Below are 11,123 nucleotides of genomic sequence, written 5' to 3'. Positions count from 1 at the left end.
TGAAAATAGATAAATAGATAAATAATAAAAAATGAGAACTTACTTGTTATCGTGTCAAAAGAAGGAAAAATCCTGCTTACGTGATTACGTGTCTTTTTAAACACATTTACCTAACCTTTTTATTATTTATATATATGTTTAAGCTTTTTTGTCAGTGTACTAGAAGGAATTCAGTTGATTACAACCCTTTCTGCGTGTTCTTTACATTACAATATAACAACCCTGAATCCGACAGCGCAATACTACACCGTTCAATACTGTAAAACTGAAACGAATATGTTCTCCTTGAAAAGGGCACCATTTTCTTCTTATTCATATTTATATCGATTCTTTGCTTAAAAAAAACTAAAGTAATTACGTGTTTACTATTTTAATATCCCGTTTTGCTGTTTCGGATTATTTTACTAAAGTAAATAAAGCTTCATTATTTTTCAAAACTGTTTTTGTTTCTTTTTTTTTATATTTCGTCGATATTGTTTAGTAAGAGTGTTTAACAGAAAAGCCAACAAACAACTACCCGAAAAAATAAATAGGTGAACCTGAGGCAAAACGAGATACTTAAGGGAAAAAGAACTGTCGAGTCAAAGGTAGCATTGACATATAAACCATATTCGGTTTACAGAACTTTCAAACTATTGGAAAACAATGCCACAAAAAAAATATGAGATTTTTTTACAAAAGAAATGCAGAGGATTTATTCAGCTAACTCTATTGTCCCATTTTACCCCATGCTTGGGGCAAAACGAGACGGATCTTGAATAAGTCAGTCTTGACAGAGCTCACAAATGAAGATTGGGGTCTTGTTGATTACAACCCTTTCTGCGTGTTCTTTACATTACAATAGTACAACCCTGAATCCGACGGCGCAATATACACCGTTCAATGATGTAAAACTGAAACGAAGCTGTTCTGCTTTAAAAGAGCGGCATTTTCTTATTATTCATATTCATATCGATTCTTTGCTTTAAAAAACTAAAATAATCACGAGTTTATTTTTAATATCCAATTTTGCTATTTCGGATTATTTTACTAAAGTAAAGCTTCATTATTTTTCAAAACTGTTTTTGTTTCTTAGTTTTTTGATATTTCGTCGATATTATTTAGTAAGCGTATTTAGCAGCCCAACAAATGACTACCGAAAAAATAAATAGGGGAACCTTGGGCAAATCGAGATACTTAAGGGAAAATGAACTGTCGAGTCAAAGGTAGCATTCACATATAAACCATATTCGGTGTACAGAATATTCATAAAAAGATGAGAAATTATTTGCAAAAGATATACAGATGATTTATTCAGCTAACTGTATTGTCCCGTTTTACCCTATGCTTGGAGCAAAACAAGACGGATCTTGGTCTGAATAAGCCAGTCTTCACAGAGCTCACAAATGAAGATTGGGGTCTTGTTGCATTCGTCTAGACCTGCACAGCCGTAGTGTGCCCATTTCCTACAGTCCCCTTGACAGGCTAACCAGCTTTCTTCACTCTCAGAGTACAGTTCGTCAGAGATCAAAATATATCAATTTTGAATACTTACCCATTTTTGATGTACGGGGCTGAATAAATCTAAAAAATAGAGGTTGGCGGTAAGGCGTCACCACGTGATCTCTTGATCAGAATCCTCGCGAAAGAGCGCTCTCTCTCTCTCTCTCTCTCTCTCTCTCTCTCTCTGTTTCAGTTATTTGTGGTGACTAGTTTTACCCCCTATCTCATTTTGCCCCAAGTTCCCCAGAAGAAAAGCCAACAAACGACTACCCAAAAAGATAAATATACAAGAAATACATGTCACGATAGTCAATAAAAGTTTGGGACATTTTTTGTTTTGAAATAGTTTTTAATGCTCTTTACTTGAAATAATTTCAGCGAATCGAAATTAAAACGAAATTTGAGGCGATAACTACTTAAATTAATTTTTACACATGCAATAATCGAATATTCCTCAAGCACAAAATAACGGAAAAGATTAAAATATGTTTAGAAATATTTCTTACGTTAACGGAATTCTCTTAAATTGTTAACACAGAATGCTCAGGTGCCCTTCCTTCAAATTGAAAACGGGGCTCTCCATTTAAAAATCGCTGCCATTTTGATTTTTTAAAATCATTTCGTGAATTAAAAAACATTCTTACAAACTACTTAAAAATAAAAACCAATGAACTTTTCTACCATGAAAGTAACTTTTATTGACTGTGGTAACATTTATTTCTTGTATATTTATATATATATATATATATATATATATATATATATATATATATATATATATATATATATATAACATTTCTCTTTGTAAGCGAACATCATTTTGCTGGTCACTCTTGGCTACCGATGGAAACAAAGTGGATATAAAAATATATATTCGCGAAAATTATCTTTACTTTCATCATATTTTGCTTAGGGTAAACTATTTTAGTATCAAAACATATCTCTTTACAACCCCTTCCTTTTCATAACCTATCATACTTTCATCAATCACAGCCCATTATCTGTAGGCTGTTTTGGAATCCAGTGAACGGCGGGTACTTCTGCTAGTGTATATATATATATATATATATATATATATATATATATATATATATATATGTGTGCAGAAGTTCAGGAAAAAACATTGGTACCGTCGGTTTGAAGCCCAACAAAAAGAGGACCAGTTAATGGTAGATTGTAAATAATAACATGGCTGACGAGAGTGTAACATTATTTACGAGTTACCATTAACTGGTCCCCTTTATGTTGGGCTTGAAATCGACGGTACCAATGTTTTTCTGAACTTCTGTACGACTAAATAAATAAATATTAAGATCTTTTATCTAAAAAGTTTTCTTTGTAATTGAGCACTTTGTTGGAATTCTTACCCATAAAATCAGTAAACACACACACACACACACACACACATATATATATATATATATACTATGATATGGTATGTATATCTATATATCTATAAAAGTGAAAGTGTTTGGCTGTCTGGCCGTTCCTACAAGATAACTCTGCAAATTTTAAATCTACAGACTCGAAATTTGATATACAGGTAGTGAAATTTGAGAAAATCTTTGCAATAAGTTTTCGGCCAGAGATGTTGCTTATTATTATTGTTTTTTTATTTTACAAGGTGGTCACCACTAATCAAGGCCCGGAAACCACTCGAGGATAAGGGTTACTGCGTGCACTTCTGAGAAAGAAGCTTTGTTCGTGGAATCTACGTTTTGATTTTTGCCAGATAAAGAGTGGTGAAAGTTTTTGACGGTGGTTTCGTGAAAAATTGGCCAGGGCGGACCAGAGATTGGAGCTCAGATGAGCACTTGTCATGGAAGTAACGATAAAAAAAGACAAGCTCGCAACGTCTCTTCTGTGGGAGAGATGTGGTAGGGAAGAGAAAAAGGCATTCCCCAATAAGACACGAAGTCTATTTTGTACTATGTCAAGGCAGGATAGGCTGTTTTTAGCAGCGCCTCTCCAGATCTGGCAGCAGTACTCCATCCTTGGACGTATTTGGCTTTTATATAGATAGATGATAGCATCTGCAATGTGATATCTTCTGGAGCGGTAGAAGCATCCCACCATTTTTCCAGCGACCTTGGCAACAGACTTTATGTACGTGTTCCATTTAAGGTCAGAAGTGAAGGTTAATCCAAGAAGCTTATCAAAACATGGGGCTTCCCCTAGACATCCTTTCATATTGATGCCAGATGGGGATCAGAGCGTTGATGATGTAAAGATAGGAGCTTGGTTTTAGATGCAGTAAAATTAAACAGCCACCTCTTCCCCCACTGTATCACGCGCTTGAGATCAGAGGAGAGAGAATCAGAGAGAACTTTCTCATTTACGGCCTTGATGTGTTGCCAGAGAAGGTCGAGTCATCAGCATAGATGTTAACGAATGATTTAAGTATGTGTTTTAGGAGGTCATTGATGTAGATCAGGAAGAGAGTTGGGCGCAGCATAGACTCGTGAGGGACTCAAGCCTTAATCCTGAGGGCTACTACTCTTATGAGCCTATCAGAGAGAAATGATTTAATGATTGGGAAACATTTTCAGTTATACCGTAACTGCAAATCTTGTGAAGTAGGCCCGTAAGCCATATCTTATCGAAGGCTTTTGATATGTCAAGAGCAATTACCCTAGAGAGGAAGACTTTGTCAAGAGATTCACTAATCCTATGAGATATAACAGTAAGCACATAGGGTGGAATTAGCTGCAAAGTTATTGGCAAATAGTTTGGCCTTGTCTTGGATCCTGTTTGCTATTTGCCAAAACTGGCGGGAACCAAGCCACTGGTCAGCTACTTTGGATTTAACGGACTGAGCATATAATTCTCTTGCATTTTTATTATTCTTTTACAGTTGCTGGCAGTTCTGAAAGCAGCTTTATTCTCAGTACATCTATTGCATTGGTAGCTATGGAAAAAGTGTTTTCTCTGTGTGATGGCAGCAGCACATTCAGGGGAGAACCATGACTGTATGTTGGGTTTTTGTTGGAATGTTTTGGATGGAATGAATCGGTCTATGCCTACAATTAACCATTCCGTCAGGTCTGATACTATGGAGGACATATCTTTTTTAAACATGGAATGCAGGGGTAGATCAGATATAAATGTACGGAATCAGCCGTAGAATATCGACATACAGTACGGTCGAGAGGTACGTCTGAAGACTTATTACATTTCATTTTTATCTTAATTGATACAACCGAGTGTCGGAGATCCCAGAGGAGACAGAACGGAACATGAACATAGCTCAGGGGAAGTTGTGAGAAAAAGGTCTAGAAATCTAGCATATTGACCGGAAGTATCGGGCATACGGGTGGGTTCGTGAACAATCTGAGTGAGGTCATAGGCAATGGCGAAATCATGAGAGAACCTCCCTCTCATCATCTGTCTTGTTCGAGTGGGTCAGCCATTCCACATTGTGGACATTGAACTCACCAAAATGTGGATGTTAGCCGAAGGATGAGCAGACAGGATGTGGTAAATTTTCTCAGATATGCTCTTAAAGATAGCAACTCCGCTGTTGTAGGGGCGATAAAGTGCAAATATAAATGCAGTAGTTTAAGCAAGTGAAACCCGGAAGCACATATAAGGTAAATTAGGGTATTCACTACCACACGGAAAGCCATCTTTAATGTAGGCACATATTCCATGCCCATGCCGATCTTGGGGGTTAGATTTAGATGTTAAGTTAGAGTATCCTTTAATTATGATCTCATACAGGGAAGTGGTCGGCCCTATGCCAGTTTCGCTTAGGAAGAATATGTCTGGTTTCATCTCTTGTAATTGGATTTCAACGTCTGGAAGGTTGAAACGTAGATCCCTGATGTTGGAGAAGGAGACATGGTAGTAGGGGTCTACGTTGGAGGATGGGGTTCGAGGTTTATTCGTGATTTTTTTCTGGACATATTTCATGTTGAGGATTTGGGATTTGTAGAACAGGTCTCTAGACTTGGTTAGAGAAGTACAGATAGAGAAAGCCGGAAAAGTTTTACGATTTGACATTTGAGAACTCTAACAAACTCCTTCGCCAATTTTGGATCTTAACACTTGAAATTTTAAATATAGGTTCCTTGGATATAGATCTAACTTAATAGCTTCATTTGCGCCCAAAACAACAGATATTAACGGGTCATAATAGGGGTCAAAGTTTTAAAAAAATTCCGTCTCTACCAAGTTACTCAGACAATTTCTGGTTTAAACAGTTGAAATGTTACATAAAAGTTATTCAGAGATAAGGCAAGCTTTTTAATCGGTTTGCGTCGAAAAGTTGAGCTAAAATATATATAAATGTATGTATGTATGTTTGCATGTCTGCCTAAAACTTCCGACAGAGGCAACGGATTTTCACAAAGTCAGTATCGTTTTGAAGTTCGACCCTTCAGACGACAAATACCGAAAAATTGGGTAAAAAACGTAAATTTCTTCACCCTCAACTGGACACTTTTCTACAGGGAGAGGTCGCTCTTCGATAGTCTAGCTTTAATTTAAACCAACGCCACTCACGGTTTGGCGGTTGTGGTAACAACAAAGACATCACGTTTTATCCCGTTATTTTCGTCCTTTGCGGTACGGGTTCAAGCCTGCCTTCCTACTACCACTTTTCTTTTTTTTTCTCAACAAACACCTCCAAACAGCTGTGCAATGCCGGATACCAATGCTAGTATATATATATATATATATAGATGAGTAAAAATATAATAAAAATAAATACAAGCGATAGTTGACGTTATGTCATTTGTGAAAGATAACCGAAAATTAATAAAATAGTAATCAACGTTTCGTCCCTATTTGAGGAGACATCATCAGGATTTCGTAGTAAAATGTAGAAGAAAAACGATTACAGACCATATGCTTGTGAAAAAGGAAAGAATCGTAAAGTCCTTCCCATTCTAGGCCGAAACTATAAATGTGCGTTCGGAAAGGTTGGATTGTTCTATGCTTATATATAAACACATTAAAAGGAGTATTCAAATACATATTTACATGGTGGTTTCTTTTGTTTAAATTATATGAGAGGAGACGGTTAGACATATAAAGACTGATTACCCAGGATCTGTATTCATAGTTTGCTTTCTCATTATTATATTTCCTATAATAGGGGCTAAATTGTAGAAACCTTTTCTTTGCGTAACGGTGCTAGTATTTGAAATAAGTGCTGATTCTAGAAGTCTTCGTTTAGCTCTATCTACTACGAATTTGATAGTCGTTGTCTGGTCAAAGTTAAACAAGTAATCATGTTCAGCACAATGTCAAAAAAGTGCATTTAAGGAATTTCCATTCTTTATGTCTCTTCTATGTTCATTAAGTCTTATATCTAACTTACGTTGTGTTTCACGTATATATGTTTGGTGGTAATCATTACAAGGGATAGCGTATATGCCGGCGTTGGATGTGAGGGTTTTGGGGGAGTGCTTATTGGTTTTTAATGTTTGTTTTAATGCTACCAACCAATCAGAAACCAAAATTTCTCCATAAATATTAAACCTTTCAGTAGCAATTTCGCATATGTTTTTTTTTTCGTCTCAACACGGGAAGAATCTTTTACGCTGTGGGTTCCAACTCCAGTTCTGACAACTGCAAACAAGTCACCTCCTAGGACTTGTGTAGAACAACGAACCATTGGAAACTGTTCTGAAACTAAACATGGCTTACACTTCTAGATATACATATGGATATATACATCATAATTTTTTCGGGGTACAAAATTTTATTATTGCAATCATAGAAGTGGGAGACGATAGTTTTAACATTAAATAGGAGACGATGCGTTAAAAAAATAATTAGGATGTATTTTATGAATCCTTATTTTAGACATATTGAGTATCCCGTTTTTTTTTCGGGGGGGGGGGGGGGTTCTAATACATTTTATCGCTATTTTGTAAACGCATCGTTTCCCATTTTATTCGATTTTATATAGTTTGTGAGTGTTTGTGTGTGTATATATATATAGTCTGTTTATTATACAAACAATATTTGTTACATATGTGCATACATGTTTCAGTTGTCTCCCAATTCATGAAAAATACTTCATCAGACCAAAAAAGAAATCGATATTGTTTTCTATTAACTGTGTATTGCTTTCAGAAGAGGTTTCCTCCTGGGTTGACAGCTATGTACACCAAATCTGGGTCACAGAGAAGTGTTCCAGCATAACAATGACCCAAAATACACATTCAAGAAACCACTGCTTTACTGAAGAGGCTGACGGTAAAGCTGATGGACTGATCAAACAGGTCTCCAAACTTGAACCCAATAGAACATCTTTGGGGCATCCTCAAGCAGAAGGGTGAGGCGCGCAAAGTCTCAAATATCCGCCATATTCGCGATGTCGTATTGAAGAGTGGAACAAGTTTCCAGTGGCTACATGTGAAGCTCTATTAAAGTCTATGGCCAGGAGAGTAAAGGCAGTTTTGGGTAATGATGGTGGCCACACAAAATATTGAGAGTTGACATGTTTTGTATGTTAATATTGCCAACTTTTCGTGAGGGGTGTATTCGCTTTTGTTGCCAGGGATTTAGCTTTTCATGGCTATATTTTAGTTATTTTGAGGGGAAAATAAACTAACTCTGTTATATATAGTGAAGACAGACTACTTTTCATTGTGTGAAAATATCATTTTTTCGGGGTTGTCTCATGAAGAGATATACTAAAAAATTTGAATAAATGTGAGGAGTGTATTCACTTTTGTGATGCACTCTATATATATATATATATATATATATATATATATATATATATATATATATATATATATATATATATACATAACTACTCCATTTACTCACATAAAATTTAACATACGAAAGTATAAATTTATGCGTGAACTTTAAGTATTTACTCCAAAAGTGCTCAATACATAGGTAGAGCTAGTTAGTAAGTTATAAAATATATATGGGGATTAAGCTACACTGAATATTCCGCGTTTCGTCCACTCTAGGACTGAAGCCTGAAGAGTCTTATAGCGGACGAAACGCGGAATATTCAGTGTAGCTTAATCGCCATATATATTTTATAACTTACTATATATATATATATATATATATAAATATATATATAAATATATATATATTTATATACATACATATATATATATATATATATATATATATGTTTGCGATATTTTCAAGGTCTACCATATTAGATAATTTATTTATGATTTTACTCTGACTCCAAAAATCGTGCTTAGTTTTTCTAAATTTGAGAATGTTAATAAAATATTAGCGAACTAAAAATATTCTTAATTCTAATCCATTTATAATTTAAAAAAAAAGACGCTGAAGTGAAAAATATTGGACTGATTTATTCGCAAAAAAGCTTAAAAATATTTTCTAGGTAGGTCGAAAAAGTTTATTAAAGCAAGGAAGCTACTCAAGGATAAATTGCATCTTTATGTTATTTCCTTTGTGTTAAGAAAAGTTCATATTTTCCCAAGCAGTTTTCGACCTGAAACTTGATATTCCATATGACACTGAGTGCATTGGAGCATTCCTCTATAACACTGACATATAGGGTATCCAAATAAAATGTATACACTCTTTAAATGGTCATAATTCCAACACTTATTATAAGAAAGAAAAGTTTCATACATCAAAATACTGTGAACAAATATAGAAACCAACTAATAATCGAAAGTGTTAAAATTATTATCCATTGTGGTCCATAAACAGCTGACAACGCTCACGGATTGAATCGAAAACGTTCTTGATCAGTTCAACTGATATGTTAACACATCTTTCAATGTTTTTTTTTCAACCCATTCATTGTAACTCGTTTTGTGGTATGACCGCTGTGTTTAACATTCCCTCACTCACCCAACTCCGACCCCCAATAAGAGAACATTCCATGGGAGAGGGTCAAATCCGGTGCGTGGACAGTACTCGAAACTTCCTCTTCGTCCAAACTATCTGTTTCGAAGGTGACTATCAATATACACTCTTACGTCATGATGATAGTGGGGAAGTGCCCCATCCTGCTGGAAGCGCCATTCCTTATTCCTAAACATCTCTTGAGAACGTGGTATAGCGTATTTATGTAAGTTGAAATGGTTTAAAGAGTGTATGAATTTTATTGGAAAACCCAGTATTTGTGGAAACTCTTTTTTGTTCTTCCTCGCTATGATCTTCAAACTCACAGGATGAAATATATTTTCATCAAGCACGTTTTGATGCTAGAAACTTCTGTGGTTGCTAAATGAGTTTGCAATGAGCGAATCAAGGAGCAACTATGCAGAAAGTCTAGTAAGGCTCAGTGCAGGATAACAACTTATTTCGTTAACTTGAAATCCATCTAGTATACTTCATTTTAGTGATGCTTTTTCGTTGAAATTGTAATCTGTGTCTTGATGATAAATCTTATCTGACATAATCCCGTTCCGATGATTATACCATGAGCACAGAAATCATGGACACTTCTAAATCAATTAAATAAAGCCACCATTCGCCCATGTATGGAGTATTGTTGTCATATTTGGGCCGGTGCATCTGCTACTAGTCTCTCACTCTTAGACAAAGTTCAAAAGAGAGTCGCCAACCTAATAGATCTTGAACTGTCGTCTAAGCTTCAGCCTCTGTCTCATCGACGAAATGTAGCATCCCTCTGCCTGCTCTACAAGTATTTTAACGGTGAATTCCCCGACGAACTGCAAGCACTTGTATCCTCTCGACGTAAATACCCCCGACATACCCGACAAACAGCAAACTCCCACCCCTTCACAGTTAAGATCCCTAGATGTAAGAGAGCCTTCTACTCCAGTTGTTTCTTCCCCAGAACCGCTGGACTTTGGAATTCCCTTCCAGGTTCCTGCTTCTTCAACTGTATTGGCATGCAGAAGTCACATCTTCCTGCCCAACTCTCCACATAGTACCCCGTGTAGCTGATGTCCCTGATAGTAGCCCCCTACATCAAAGTGGCAATGTGCTTTGTTTGGAGTGAAAATGTAAAAAAAAGGGATGTGTCCAAGAATATCAAGACCTCTTGATATTAAAACTGTATGTTTCTCGTTGGTCATAATCAACAACAAAGTTTTATTCAGTTATTGGGATTCTTTTAAGATGAGTAATTTGTCTATATTTTTTAAAAAAATATTTACGGACTATTGTTGTCATCTTTTATATTTTTATTTAACGATTCTCAGCCAATCATTCCTCTGGCCTTGGTTAGGTTGTTAGCAACAATTATAAAAGACGAGGATAATAGTCCACAAATAAATAAATAAAATACACAAATAATAACAATACAATAAATAATAAGACAAATAAAATAAAGAAAATATACAAATAATAACAAGATAAGGATAAGAGCCCACAAATACATCTATATAAATGAAAGAGTAGACGTATGTGTGTGTACATATCTAACAGGTAAGCTCTTCAATAAATGCTCACATGGCACTGAAATTCTCAGGAAATAATATTCCTGCATAAAGGATGGTTTATAGCAAATTAGTCCTCGCGCGAAACAGCAGGACACAAAATGTTTTAAATAATAATAATAATAATAATAATAATAATAATAATAATAATAATAATAATAATAATAATAATAATAATAATAATAATAATAATAAAAATAATAATAATAATAGAATAACAAAGACTTTCGCTGGCGAGGACTACTATTGACCGTACCCAGTTATACACTC

The sequence above is a fragment of the Euprymna scolopes genome, chromosome 40 (assembly GCF_053919585.1).
Source record: "Euprymna scolopes isolate OS-2025 chromosome 40, ASM5391958v1, whole genome shotgun sequence".
NCBI lineage: Eukaryota > Metazoa > Mollusca > Cephalopoda > Sepiida > Sepiolidae > Euprymna > Euprymna scolopes.
The sequence above is the reverse complement of the archived record's forward strand: the minus strand, read 5'-3'. Positions refer to the sequence as shown.